This window comes from Oncorhynchus tshawytscha, linkage group LG05, assembly GCF_018296145.1.
Source record: "Oncorhynchus tshawytscha isolate Ot180627B linkage group LG05, Otsh_v2.0, whole genome shotgun sequence".
Lineage (NCBI taxonomy): Eukaryota > Metazoa > Chordata > Actinopteri > Salmoniformes > Salmonidae > Oncorhynchus > Oncorhynchus tshawytscha.
This window is the reverse complement of record NC_056433.1, coordinates 86,419,681-86,435,455: the sequence shown is the minus strand read 5'-3', so window position 1 is coordinate 86,435,455 and position 15,775 is coordinate 86,419,681. Positions and strand designations below refer to the sequence as shown.

Genomic DNA, 15,775 nt, shown 5'->3' with positions numbered 1-15,775 from the left:
GAACTGGGATTCCTGGGAGTGCATCCTGATGAAGATCATCAAAGGTAAGTGAATATTTATAATGTTATTTCTGACTTCTGTTGACTGCACAATATGGCGGATATCTTTTTGGCTTGTTTGGGCTCTGAGCACCGTACTCAGATTATTGCATGGTATGCTTTTTACGTAAAGTAAAAAAAAAATCTGACACAGCGGTTGCATTAAGCAGAGGTTTATCTCAAGTTCCATGTATAATAGTATCTCTTATCTCTTTATTTTGAGTATTTCTGTAAATTGATGTGGCTCTCTGCAAAATCACTGCATGTTTTGGAACTACTGAACATAACGCCAATGTAAAATTAGATTTTTGGATATAAATATGAACTTTATCAAACAAAACATATATGATTTCATGTTACACAATACATGTAAGTGTCATCTGATGAAGATCAAAGGTTAGTGATTAATTTAATCTATATTTCTGTTGTTTTTTGTGACTCCTCTCTTTGGCTGGAAAAATGTGTTTTTCTGTGACTTGTGACCTAACATAATCGTTTGTGGTGCTTTCACTGTAAAGCCTTTTTGAAATCAGACACTGTGGCTGGATTAATGAGAATTATATCTTTAAAATGGTGTAAAATACTTGTATGTTTGAGGAATTTTAATTATGAAATGTTTGTTGTTTTGAATTTGGCGCCCTGCACTTTCACTGGCTGTTGGCGGGGTGGGACGCTACAGTCCCACATTTCCCAGAGAGGTTAAGCCCTGCCACATCCGACGAGCGTCTTAGTCCTGTATTGACGCTTTGTCTGTTTGATGGTTCGCCTGAGGGCATAGCGGGATTTCTAATAGGCATCTGGATTAGTGTCCCGCTCCTTGAAAGCAGAAGCTCTAGCCTTTAGCTCGATGTGGATGACACCTGTAATCCATGGCTTCTGGTTGGGAAATGTACGTACGGTCACTGTGGGAACGATGTTGTCAATGCACTTATTGATGAAGCCGATGACTGAGGTGGTGACGAACGACCGCGATGAACGACACACTGACAAACGACCGAGGCGTTTCACACCTACACACTGACGAACGACCGAGTGGTTTCACACCTACACACTGACGAACGACCGCGTCGTTTCACACCTACACACTGACGAACGACCGCGTCGTTTCACACCTACACACTGACGAACGACCGCGTCGTTTCACACCTACACACTGACGAACGACCGAGTCGTTTCACACCTACACACTGACGAACGACCACGTGGTTTCACACCTACACACTGACGAACGACCACTTCGTTTCACACCTACACACTGACGAACGCCCGAGTGGTTTCACACCTACACACTGACGAACGACCACGTCGTTTCACACCTACACACTGACGAACGACCGCGTCGTTTCACACCTACACACTGACGAACGACCGCGTCGTTTCACACCTACACACTGACGAACGCCCGAGTGGTTTCACACCTACACACTGACGAACGACCGAGTGGTTTCACACCTACACACTGACGAACGACCATGTTGTTTTATTGTGCAGAGTTTTGAAAGGAATGTTTTGGTCAGGATGTCCACACCTTGGTTAGTGTCAGTTGGAAGTGAGAGCTGGTCATTGGACCGTGTGTTCTGTACCATCTTCAGTTTCACAACCAGGTAACACAATAACATAAACGGAGTTGGACATTGTGTTCCGTGTTCTTTTGGTTTCACAACATGAGATGAATGCAGAAGGTCAGAAGATACTCCCAGAAGAGAACAACTGATCTACCGGACAAGTTGGGTCACGTCGCAGCGCAGTGTGTGTCCTGTGACTGTGTATGCTATAGCTGTCAGTCAGGATACTTGTGTTGTGATGGTTTAATGCAGTTTAATCCAATAATCACAATTCAGGCTATATTCAGACTTCAGCGCCAGTCAGCTCTGGAATTCTGGGGGGAGTTTTGCGAACGGTTTCAGTCGCTGGTGCAACACTCTGTGTGTGTTTGTTACCTTTGTGCAGGACGTCCCGTAGAGTGACTATCAGTGTGTGTGTGTTACCTTCGTGCAGGACGTCCCGTAGAGTGACTATCAGTGTGTGTGTGTTACCTTCGTGCAGAACGTCCCGTAGAGTGACTATCAGTGTGTGTTACCTTCGTGCAGGACGTCCCGTAGAGTGACTCTCAGTCTGGAGATGGAGATGTCTTTGACCTTGGCTTTGGCTTCCAGCAGACTAACACTTCTCAGGTCGTTCTTCTCAATACGCAGTGACGGGTAGCCTAGGAGAGAGAAATACATTAGCCTTGGTGGGTGGGGGAGAGAGAAGAACGGTGGGTAGGAGGGAGGGAGAGAGGAAGGGAGGCGGCGGGTAGGAGGGAGGAAGGAGGCGGCGGGTAGGAGGGAGGGAGGCGGCAGGGGTAGGAGGGAGGGAGGCGGCGGGTAGGAGGGAGGAAGGGGAGTAGGAGGGGGGGGGAGGAGGGAGGCGGCGGGTAGGAGGGAGGGAGGGAGGAAGGAGGCGGCGGGTAGGAGGGAGGGAGGGGGCGGCGGGTAGGAGGGAGGGGGGCGGGTAGGAGGGAGGGAGGGGGCGGCGGGTAGGAGGGAGGGAGGGGGCGGCGGGTAGGAGGGAGGGGGAGGGGGCGGCGGGTAGGAGGGAGGGAGGGGGGGCGGCGGGTAGGAGGGAGGGAGGGAGGGAGGGAGGACGGCGGGTAGGGAGGGAGGGAGGGAGGGGGCGGCGGGTAGGAGGGAGGAGGGAGAGGCGGGTAGGAGGGAGGGAGGGAGAGGGGGGCGGCGGGTAGGAGGGAGGGAGGGAGGGAGGGGGCGGCGGGTAGGAGGGAGGGAGAGGAGGGGGCGGCGGGTAGGAGGGAGGGAGAGGGGGCGGAGGAGTGGAGGGAGGGAGGGAGGGGGGGGCGGAGGAATGGAGGGAGGGAGAGGGGGGCGGAGGAGTGGAGGGAGGAGAGGGGGCGGCGGGGAGGAGGGAGGAGGGGGAGAGGGGGCGGCGGGTAGGAGGGAGGAGAGGGGGGGGCGGGTAGGAGGGAGGGAGAGGGGGAGGAGGGGTAGGAGAGGGGGAGAGGGGGGAGGGGGCGGGTAGGAGGGAGGGAGAGGGGGACGGCGGGTAGGAGGGGAGGGAGAGGGGGGACGGCGGGTAGGAGGGAGGGAGGAGGGGGACGGCGGGTAGGAGGGAGGGAGGGAGACGGCGGGTAGGAGGGAGGGAGACGGCGGGTAGGAGGGAGGGAGAGGGGGACGGCGGGTAGGAGGGAGTGAGACGGTGGGTAGGAGGGAGGGAGACGGCGGGTAGGAGGGGGAGGGAGAGGGGCGGGTAGGAGGGAGGGAGACGGCGGGTAGGAGGGAGGGAGACGGCGGGTAGGAGGGAGGGAGGAGAGAGGGGGACAGCGGGTAGGAGGGAGGGAGGGGGCGGCGGGTAGGAGGGAAGGGAGAGGGGGACGGCGGGTAGGAGGGAGGGAGGGAGAGGGAGGCGGCGGGTAGGAGGGAGGGAGGGAGAGGGGGGGGCAGGGTAGGAGGGAGGGGAGGGGAGAGGCGGGTAGGAGGGAGGGAGGGAGAGGGGGGGTAGGAGGGAGGGAGGGAGGGGGGGCGGCAGGTAGGAGGGAGGGAGAGGGGGCGGCGGGTAGGAGGGAGGGAGGGGCGGGTAGGAGGGAGGGAGACGGCGGGTAGGAGGGAGGGAGAGACGGCGGGTAGGTGGGAGGGAGGGAGGCGGGTAGGAGGGAGGGAGACGGCGGGTAGGAGGGAGGGAGAGGGGGACGGCGGGTAGGAGGGAGGGAGGGGGGGGGACGGCGGGTAGGAGGGAGGAGAGGGGGACGGCGGGTAGGAGGGAGGGAGGGGGGGGGCGGGTAGGAGGGAGGGAGAGGGAGGCGGCGGGTAGGAGGGAAGGAGGACGGCGGGAGGGAGGGAGGGGGGCGGCGGGTAGGAGGGGAGGGAGGGAGAGGCGGGTAGGAGGGAGGGAGGGGAGGGGGGGTAGGAGGGAGGGAGGGAGGGGGGCGGCAGGTAGGAGGGAGGGAGGGAGAGGGGACGGCGGGTAGGAGGGAGGGAGAGGAGGGGGACGGCGGGTAGGAGGGAGGGAGGGGGGGACGGCGGGTAGGAGGGAGGGAGAGGGGGACGGCGGGTAGGGGAGGGAGGGAGAGGGGGACGGCGGGTAGGAGGGAGGGAGAGGGGGACGGCGGGTAGGAGAGGGGGGACGCGGGTAGGAGAGGGGGACGGCGGGTAGGAGGGAGGGAGAGGGGGACGGCGGGTAGGAGGGAGGGGAGACGGCGGGTAGGAGGGAGGGAGACGGCGGGTAGGAGGGAGGGAGGGGGACGGCGGGTAGGAGGGAGGGAGACGGCGGGTAGGAGGAGGAGGAGGGGGTGGGTAGGAGGGAAGGAGAGGGGGACGGCGGGTAGGAGGGAGGGAGGGGGCGGCGGGTAGGAGGGAGGGAGGGGGCGGCGGGTAGGAGGGAGGGAGGGGGCGGCGGGTAGGAGGGAGGAGACGGCGGGTAGGAGAGGGGGCGGCGGGTAGGAGGGAGGGAGAGGCGGGTAGGAGGGAGGGAGAGGGGGGGCGGCGGGTAGGAGGGAGGGAGAGGCGGGTAGGAGGGAGGGAGGAGGAGGGGGCGGCGGGTAGGAGGGAGGGAGAGGCGGGTAGGAGGGAGGGGAGAGGGGGGCGGCGGGTAGGAGGGAGGGAGAGGGGGGAGGAGTGGAGGGAGGGAGGGGTAGGAGGGAGGAGAGGGACGAGGGGGGACGGCGGGTAGGAGGGAGGGAGAGGGGGACGGCGGGTAGGAGAGGGGGAGAGGGGGACGGCGGGTAGGAGGGAGGGAGACGAGGCGGGTAGGAGGGAGGGAGACGGCGGGTAGGAGGGAGGGAGACGGCGGGTAGGAGGGAAGGAGAGGGGCGGGAGGAGGGAAGGAGAGGGGGACGGTGGGTAGGAGGGAAGGAGGGTAGGAGGGGGACGGTGGGTAGGGAGGAAGGGAGGAGGGATGGCGGGTAGTAGGAGGGAGGGAGAGAGGATGGCGGGTAGGAGGGAGGGAGAGAGGGACGGCGGGTAGGGGGAGGGAGGGAGGGAAGGAGGGAGAGAAAGCGAGCGAGCGACGGACAAGTCAGTGTGCGTTAAAAAAAAAAAAATCAGACCTCTAATACACATTCTCCTCCCTTCTAATAAAACTCTCCTAACTTTACTGTCTCCTTCACCGTCGCCCTCCAATAAACTTGAAAATATGAGAAGGAGTTTGAACCTTAGTATGATGACTTATCTGAGGCTCAAAATGTTTATGAAAGCCATGTCTAAAACTGAATCAACATTCTTCACTTGGCAAGTTTTGTAGTTTAAAATAGTTCATTTAAAACAACCCACCAGAGATCAGGCTGATTGGGTGAATGTAATCATCTCATCTCCAGTCACTTTCATAACATCGCTACAGACATATGTTAGTGTTTGAAGCCTGTCCTACTGTTGGCAAATATGAACATTCAATGTCAACACCCCTTTTCTAGAAACATGTATCCCCGGTGGACACGTCAGTGGAGACAGATACCACATTATAAGACAGCATACTGTAACACGTCAGTGGAGACAGATACCACATTATAATACAGCATACTGTAACACGTCAGTGGAGACAGATACCACATTATAATACAGCATACTGTAACACGTCAGTGGAGACAGATACCACATTATAACACAGCAGCATACTGTAACACGTCAGAGACAGATACCACATTATAATACAGCAGCATACTGTAACACGTCAGTGGAGACAGATCACATTATAATACAGCATACTGTAACACGTCAGTGGAGACAGATCACATTATAATACAGCATACTGTAACACGTCAGTGGAGACAGATACCACATTATAATACAGCAGCATACTGTAACACGTCAGTGGAGACAGATACCACATTATAATACAGCATACTGTAACACGTCAGTGGAGACAGATACCACATTATAATACAGCATACTGTAACATGTCAGTGGAGACAGATACCACATTATAATACAGCATACTGTAACACGTCAGTGAAGACAGATACCACATAATACAGCATACTGTAACACGTCAGTGAAGACAGATACCACATAATACAGCATACTGTAACACGTCAGTGGAGACAGATACCACATAATACAGCATACTGTAACACGTCAGTGGAGACAGATACCACATAATACAGCATACTGTAACACGTCAGTGGAGACAGATACCACATTATAATACAGCATACTGTAACACGTCAGTGGAGACAGATCACATTATAATACAGCAGCATACTGTAACACGTCAGAGGAGACAGATACCACATTATAATACGGCATACTGTAACACGTCAGTGGAGACAGATACCACATTATAATACAGCATACTGTAACACGTCAGTGGAGACAGATACCACATTATGATACAGCATACTGTAACACGTCAGTGGAGACAGATACCACATTATAATACAGCAGCATACTGTAACACGTCAGTGGAGACAGATACCACATTATAATACAGTAGCATACTGTAACACGTCAGTGGAGACAGATACCACATTATAATACAGCATACTGTAACACGTCAGTGGAGACAGATACCACATTATAATACAGCATACTGTAACACGTCAGTGGAGACAGATACCACATTATAATACAGCAGCATACTGTAACACGTCAGTGGAGACAGATACCACATTATAATACAGCAGCATACTGTAACACGTCAGTGGAGACAGATACCACATTATAATACAGCAGCATACTGTAACACGTCAGTGGAGACAGATACCACATTATACAGCATACTGTAACACGTCAGTGGAGACAGATACCACATTATAATACAGCAGCATACTGTAACACGTCAGTGGAGACAGATACCACATTATAATACACAGCATACTGTAACACGTCAGAGGAGACAGATACCACATTATAATACAGCATACTGTAACACGTCAGTGGAGACAGATACCACATTATAATACAGCAGCATACTGTAACACGTCAGTGGAGACAGATACCACATTATAATACAGCATACTGTAACACGTCAGTGGAGACAGATACCACATTATAACACAGCAGCATACTGTAACACGTCAGTGGAGACAGATACCACATTATAATACAGCAGCATACTGTAACACGTCAGTGGAGACAGATACCACATTATAATACAGCAGCATACTGTAACACGTCAGTGGAGACAGATACCACATTATAATACAGCAGCATACTGTAACACGTCAGTGGAGACAGATACCACATTATAATACAGCAGCATACTGTAACACGTCAGTGGAGACAGATACCACATTATAATACAGCAGCATACTGTAACACGTCAGTGGAGACAGATACCACATTATAATACAGCAGCATACTGTAACACGTCAGTGGAGACAGATACCACATTATAATACAGCATACTGTAACACGTCAGTGGAGACAGATACCACATTATAATACAGCAGCATACTGTAACACGTCAGTGGAGACAGATACCACATTATAATACAGCATACTGTAACACGTCAGTGGAGACAGATACCACATTATAACACAGCAGCATACTGTAACACGTCAGAGACAGATACCACATTATAATACAGCATACTGTAACACGTCAGAGACAGATACCACATAATACAGCATACTGTAACACGTCAGTGGAGACAGATACCACATTATAATACAGCATACTGTAACACGTCAGTGGAGACAGATACCACATAATACAGCATACTGTAACACGTCAGTGGAGACAGATACCACATTATAATACAGCAGCATACTGTAACACGTCAGTGGAGACAGATCACATTATAATACAGCATACTGTAACACGTCAGTGGAGACAGATACCACATTATAATACAGCATACTGTAACACGTCAGTGGAGACAGATACCACATTATAATACAGCATACTGTAACACGTCAGTGGAGACAGATACCACATTATAATACAGCATACTGTAACACGTCAGTGGAGACAGATACCACATTATAATACAGCAGCATACTGTAACACGTCAGAGACAGATACCACATTATAATACAGTAGCATACTGTAACACGTCAGTGGAGACAGATACCACATTATAATACAGTAGCATACTGTAACACGTCAGTGGAGACAGATACCACATTATAATACAGCATACTGTAACACGTCAGTGGAGACAGATACCACATTATAATACAGCATACTATAACACTGTAACAGTGGAGACAGATACCACATTATAATACAGCAGCATACTGTAACACGTCAGAGGAGACAGATCACATTATAATACAGCAGCATACTGTAACACGTCAGTGGAGACAGATCACATTATAATACAGCATACTGTAACACGTCAGAGACAGATCACATTATAATACAGCATACTGTAACACGTCAGTGGAGACAGATACCACATTATAATACAGCAGCATACTGTAACACGTCAGTCAGGAGACAGATCACATTATAATACAGCAGCATACTGTAACACGTCAGTGGAGACAGATACCACATTATAATACAGCATACTGTAACATGTCAGTGGAGACAGATACCACATTATAATACAGCATACTGTAACACGTCAGTGGAGACAGATACCACATTATAATACAGCAGCATACTGTAACACGTCAGAGACAGATACCCACATTATAATACAGCATACTGTAACACGTCAGTGGAGACAGATACCACATTATAATACAGCATTCTGTAACACGTCAGTGGAGACAGATACCACATTATAACACAGCAGCATACTGTAACACGTCAGTGGAGACAGATACCACATTATAATACAGCAGCATACTGTAACACGTCAGTGGAGACAGATCACATTATAATACAGCAGCATACTGTAACACGTCAGTGGAGACAGATCACATTATAATACAGCATACTATAACACGTCAGTGGAGACAGATCACATTATAATACAGCATACTGTAACACGTCAGTGGAGACAGATACCACATAATACAGCATACTGTAACACGTCAGTGGAGACAGATCACATTATAATACAGCATACTGTAACACGTCAGTGGAGACAGATCACATTATAATACAGTAGCATACTGTAACACGTCAGTGGAGACAGATCACATTATAATACAGCAGCATACTGTAACACGTCAGTGGAGACAGATCACATTATAATACAGCAGCATACTGTAACACGTCAGTGGAGACAGATCACATTATAATACAGCATACTGTAACACGTCAGTGGAGACAGATACCACATTATAATACAGCAGCATACTGTAACACGTCAGTGGAGACAGATACCACATTATAATACAGCAGCATACTGTAACACGTCAGTGGAGACAGATACCACATTATAATACAGCATACTGTAACACGTCAGTGGAGACAGATACCACATTATAATACAGCAGCATACTGTAACACGTCAGTGGAGACAGATACCACATTATAATACAGCAGCATACTGTAACACGTCAGTGGAGACAGATACCACATTATAATACAGCAGCATACTGTAACACGTCAGTGGAGACAGATACCACATTATAATACAGCAGCATACTGTAACACGTCAGTGGAGACAGATACCACATTATAATACAGCATACTGTAACACGTCAGTGGAGACAGATCACATTATAATACAGCAGCATACTGTAACACGTCAGAGACAGATACCACATTATAATACAGCATACTGTAACACGTCAGTGGAGACAGATACCACATTATAATACAGCATACTGTAACACGTCAGAGACAGATACCACATTATAATACAGCATACTGTAACACGTCAGAGACAGATACCACATTATAATACAGCATACTGTAACACGTCAGTGGAGACAGATACCACATTATAATACAGCATACTGTAACACGTCAGTGGAGACAGATACCACATTATAATACAGCATACTGTAACACGTCAGTGGAGACAGATACCACATTATAATACAGCAGCATACTGTAACACGTCAGTGGAGACAGATACCACATTATAATACAGCAGCATACTGTAACACGTCAGTGGAGACAGATACCACATTATAATACAGCATACTGTAACACGTCAGTGGAGACAGATACCACATTATAATACAGCATACTGTAACACGTCAGTGGAGACAGATACCACATTATAATACAGCATACTGTAACACGTCAGTGGAGACTGATCACATTATAATACAGCAGCATACTGTAACACGTCAGAGGAGACAGATACCACATTATAATACAGCATACTGTAACACGTCAGTGGAGACAGATACCACATTATGATACAGCATTCTGTAACACGTCAGTGGAGACAGATACCACATTATAATACAGCAGCATACTGTAACACGTCAGTGGAGACAGATACCACATTATAATACAGCATACTGTAACACGTCAGTGGAGACAGATCACATTATAATACAGCAGCATACTGTAACACGTCAGTGGAGACAGATCACATTATAATACAGCAGCATACTGTAACACGTCAGTGGAGACAGATCACATTATAATACAGCATACTGTAACACGTCAGTGGAGACAGATCACATTATAATACAGCATACTGTAACACGTCAGTGGAGACAGATCACATTATAATACAGCATACTGTAACACGTCAGTGGAGACAGATCACAGTATAATACAGCATACTGTAACACGTCAGTGGAGACAGATACCACATAATACAGCATACTGTAACACGTCAGTGGAGACAGATACCACATTATAATACAGCAGCATACTGTAACACGTCAGTGGAGACAGATACCACATTATAATACAGCAGCATACTGTAACACGTCAGAGACAGATACCCCATTATAATACAGCATACTGTAACACGTCAGTGGAGACAGATCACATTATAATACAGCATACTGTAACACGTCAGTGGAGACAGATACCACATTATAATACAGCATACTGTAACACGTCAGTGGAGACAGATACCACATTATAATACAGCAGCATACTGTAACACGTCAGTGGAGACAGATCACATTATAATACAGCATACTGTAACACGTCAGTGGAGACAGATCACATTATAATACAGCATACTGTAACACGTCAGAGACAGATACCATTATAATACAGCATACTGTAACACGTCAGTGGAGACAGATCACATTATAATACAGCATACTGTAACACGTCAGTGGAGACAGATCACATTATAATACAGCATACTGTAACACGTCAGTGGAGACAGATCACATTATAATACAGCAGCATACTGTAACACGTCAGTGGAGACAGATCACATTATAATACAGCAGCATACTGTAACACGTCAGTGGAGACAGATCACATTATAATACAGCAGCATACTGTAACACGTCAGTGGAGACAGATCACATTATAATACAGCAGCATACTGTAACACGTCAGAGACAGATACCACATTATAATACAGCAGCATACTGTAACACGTCAGAGACAGATACCACATTATAATACAGCAGCATACTGTAACACGTCAGAGACAGATACCACATTATAATACAGCAGCATACTGTAACACGTCAGAGACAGATACCACATTATAATACAGCAGCATACTGTAACACGTCAGAGACAGATACCATTATAATACAGCAGCATACTGTAACACGTCAGTGGAGACAGATACCACATTATAATACAGCAGCATACTGTAACACGTCAGAGACAGATCACATTATAATACAGCAGCATACTGTAACACGTCAGAGACAGATACCACATTATAATACAGCAGCATACTGTAACACGTCAGAGACAGATACCACATTATAATACAGCAGCATACTGTAACACGTCAGAGGAGACAGATACCACATTATAATACAGCAGCATACTGTAACACGTCAGTGGAGACAGATACCACATTATAATACAGCAGCATACTGTAACACGTCAGAGGAGACAGATACCACATTATAATACAGCATACTGTAACACGTCAGAGACAGATCACATTATAATACAGCAGCATACTGTAACACGTCAGAGACAGATACCACATTATAATACAGCAGCATACTGTAACACGTCAGAGACAGATCACATTATAACACAGCATACTGTAACACGTCAGAGACAGATACCACATTATAATACAGCAGCATACTGTAACACGTCAGAGACAGATCACATTATAATACAGCAGCATACTGTAACACGTCAGTGGAGACAGATACCACATTATAATACAGCAGCATACTGTAACACGTCAGAGACAGATACCACATTATAATACAGCATACTGTAACACGTCAGTGGAGACAGATACCACATTATAATACAGCATACTGTAACACGTCAGAGGAGACAGATACCACATTATAATACAGCATACTGTAACACGTCAGAGGAGACAGATACCACATTATAATACAGCATACTGTAACACGTCAGAGACAGATACCACATTATAATACAGCAGCATACTGTAACACGTCAGAGACAGATACCACATTATAATACAGCAGCATACTGTAACACGTCAGAGACAGATACCACATTATAATACAGCATACTGTAACACGTCAGAGACAGATACCACATTATAATACAGCATACTGTAACACGTCAGAGACAGATACCACATTATAATACAGCATACTGTAACACGTCAGAGACAGATACCACATTATAATACAGCATACTGTAACACGTCAGAGACAGATACCACATTATAATACAGCATACTGTAACACGTCACGTCAGAGACAGATACCACATTATAATACAGCAGCATACTGTAACACGTCAGAGACAGATACCACATTATAATACAGCAGCATACTGTAACACGTCAGAGACAGATACCACATTATAATACAGCATACTGTAACACGTCAGAGACAGATACCACATTATAATACAGCATACTGTAACACGTCAGAGACAGATACCACATTATAACACAGCATACTGTAACACGTCAGAGACAGATACCACATTATAATACAGCATACTGTAACACGTCAGAGACAGATCACATTATAATACAGCATACTGTAACACGTCAGTGGAGACAGATCACATTATAATACAGCAGCATACTGTAACACGTCAGAGACAGATACCACATTATAATACAGCATACTGTAACACGTCAGTGGAGACAGATCACATTATAATACAGCAGCATACTGTAACACGTCAGAGACAGATACCACATTATAATACAGCAGCATACTGTAACACGTCAGTGGAGACAGATCACATTATAATACAGCAGCATACTGTAACACGTCAGAGACAGATCACATTATAATACAGCAGCATACTGTAACACGTCAGTGGAGACAGATACCACATTATAATACAGCATACTGTAACACGTCAGAGACAGATCACATTATAATACAGCAGCATACTGTAACACGTCAGAGGAGACAGATACCACATTATAATACAGCATACTGTAACACGTCAGAGGAGACAGATACCACATTATAATACAGCATACTGTAACACGTCAGAGACAGATACCACATTATAATACAGCAGCATACTGTAACACGTCAGAGACAGATACCACATTATAATACAGCATACTGTAACACGTCAGAGACAGATACCACATTATAATACAGCAGCATACTGTAACACGTCAGTGGAGACAGATACCACATTATAATACAGCAGCATACTGTAACACGTCAGTGGAGACAGATCACATTATAATACAGCAGCATACTGTAACACGTCAGTGGAGACAGATACCACATTATAATACAGCAGCATACTGTAACACGTCAGTGGAGACAGATCACATTATAATACAGCATACTGTAACACGTCAGAGACAGATACCACATTATAATACAGCAGCATACTGTAACACGTCAGTGGAGACAGATACCACATTATAATACAGCAGCATACTGTAACACGTCAGTGGAGACAGATACCACATTATAATACAGCAGCATACTGTAACACGTCAGTGGAGACAGATACCACATTATAATACAGCATACTGTAACACGTCAGTGGAGACAGATCACATTATAATACAGCATACTGTAACACGTCAGTGGAGACAGATCACATTATAATACAGCATACTGTAACACGTCAGAGACAGATACCACATTATAATACAGCAGCATACTGTAACACGTCAGAGACAGATACCACATTATAATACAGCATACTGTAACACGTCAGAGACAGATACCACATTATAATACAGCATACTGTAACACGTCAGAGACAGATACACATTATAATACAGCATACTGTAACACGTCAGAGACAGATACCACATTATAATACAGCATACTGTAACACGTCAGAGACAGATACCATTATAATACAGCATACTGTAACACGTCAGAGACAGATACACATTATAATACAGCATACTGTAACACGTCAGAGACAGATCACATTATAATACAGCATACTGTAACACGTCAGAGACAGATACCACATTATAATACAGCATACTGTAACACGTCAGAGACAGATACCACATTATAATACAGCAGCATACTGTAACACGTCAGAGACAGATACCACATTATAATACAGCATACTGTAACACGTCAGAGACAGATCACATTATAATACAGCATACTGTAACACGTCAGAGACAGATCACATTATAATACAGCAGCATACTGTAACACGTCAGAGACAGATACCACATTATAATACAGCATACTGTAACACGTCAGAGACAGATACCACATTATAATACAGCATACTGTAACACGTCAGTGGAGACAGATCACATTATAATACAGCAGCATACTGTAACACGTCAGAGACAGATCACATTATAATACAGCAGCATACTGTAACACGTCAGAGACAGATCACATTATAATACAGCATACTGTAACACGTCAGAGAGACAGATCACATTATAATACAGCATACTGTAACACGTCAGTGGAGACAGACCACATTATAATACAGCATACTGTAACACGTCAGTGGAGACAGATCACATTATAATACAGCATACTGTAACACGTCAGAGACAGATACCACATTATAATACAGCAGCATACTGTAACACGTCAGAGACAGATACCACATTATAATACAGCAGCATACTGTAACATGTCAGTGGAGACAGATACCACATTATAATACAGCATACTGTAACACGTCAGAGACAGATACCATTATAATACAGCAGCATACTGTAGTCTCAACGCTGTACAGGTAAAGAAGGAATCCTTTGTGAGCCCTCCCTTATTCCCAGTCCCAAATGGCACCCTATTCCCTATGTAGTGCACTATTTTTCACCAGGTACTACATCGGGAATAGAGGGCCATTTGGGAGTCACCCTCAGAGCGTGTGGTTAACCGCTGGTGAAGACTGGAGCATTGAGGCGAGATGCAAACCAAAGAGCAACATTAAAACAGAGGAACGCCTTGAACAAGATCAGATGGACATGAAAGTACCAAAGGGTGAAAGTACCAAAGCTACAATCAACGGCTGAAACAACATTTCAAATACACAGGTAACTGCTGTTGGGTATTTTGATATGCAGTAAATAGTGTGTCTTAATAGGTGTTGGGCCACCACGAGGTGCCAGAACAGCTTCAACGCACCTTGGCATAGTGCCTACAAGAGTCTGGATCTCTATTGGAGGGATACCGACACCATTCTTCCACAAGAAATTAACAGCATTTAGTGTTTTGTGGATGGTGGTGGAAAACGCTGTCTCGGGTACCCCTCCTGAACCTTCCATAAGAGTTCAATTGGGTTGAGTTATGGTGACAGACACACGGTGCGCGGGTCAGCTGTTTGTTCACCCGCGACTGCTAATAAAACTTTCTGATAATATTTCAGTTGGGCTT

At 46.6% G+C, this 15,775-nt stretch overlaps 1 pseudogene; it reads right to left on the bottom strand.

Annotated features, from left to right (window-relative positions):
- The window catches only part of LOC112238689, a 144,930-nt pseudogene that overhangs the window by 58,116 nt on the left and 71,039 nt on the right, over window positions 1–15,775 (bottom strand).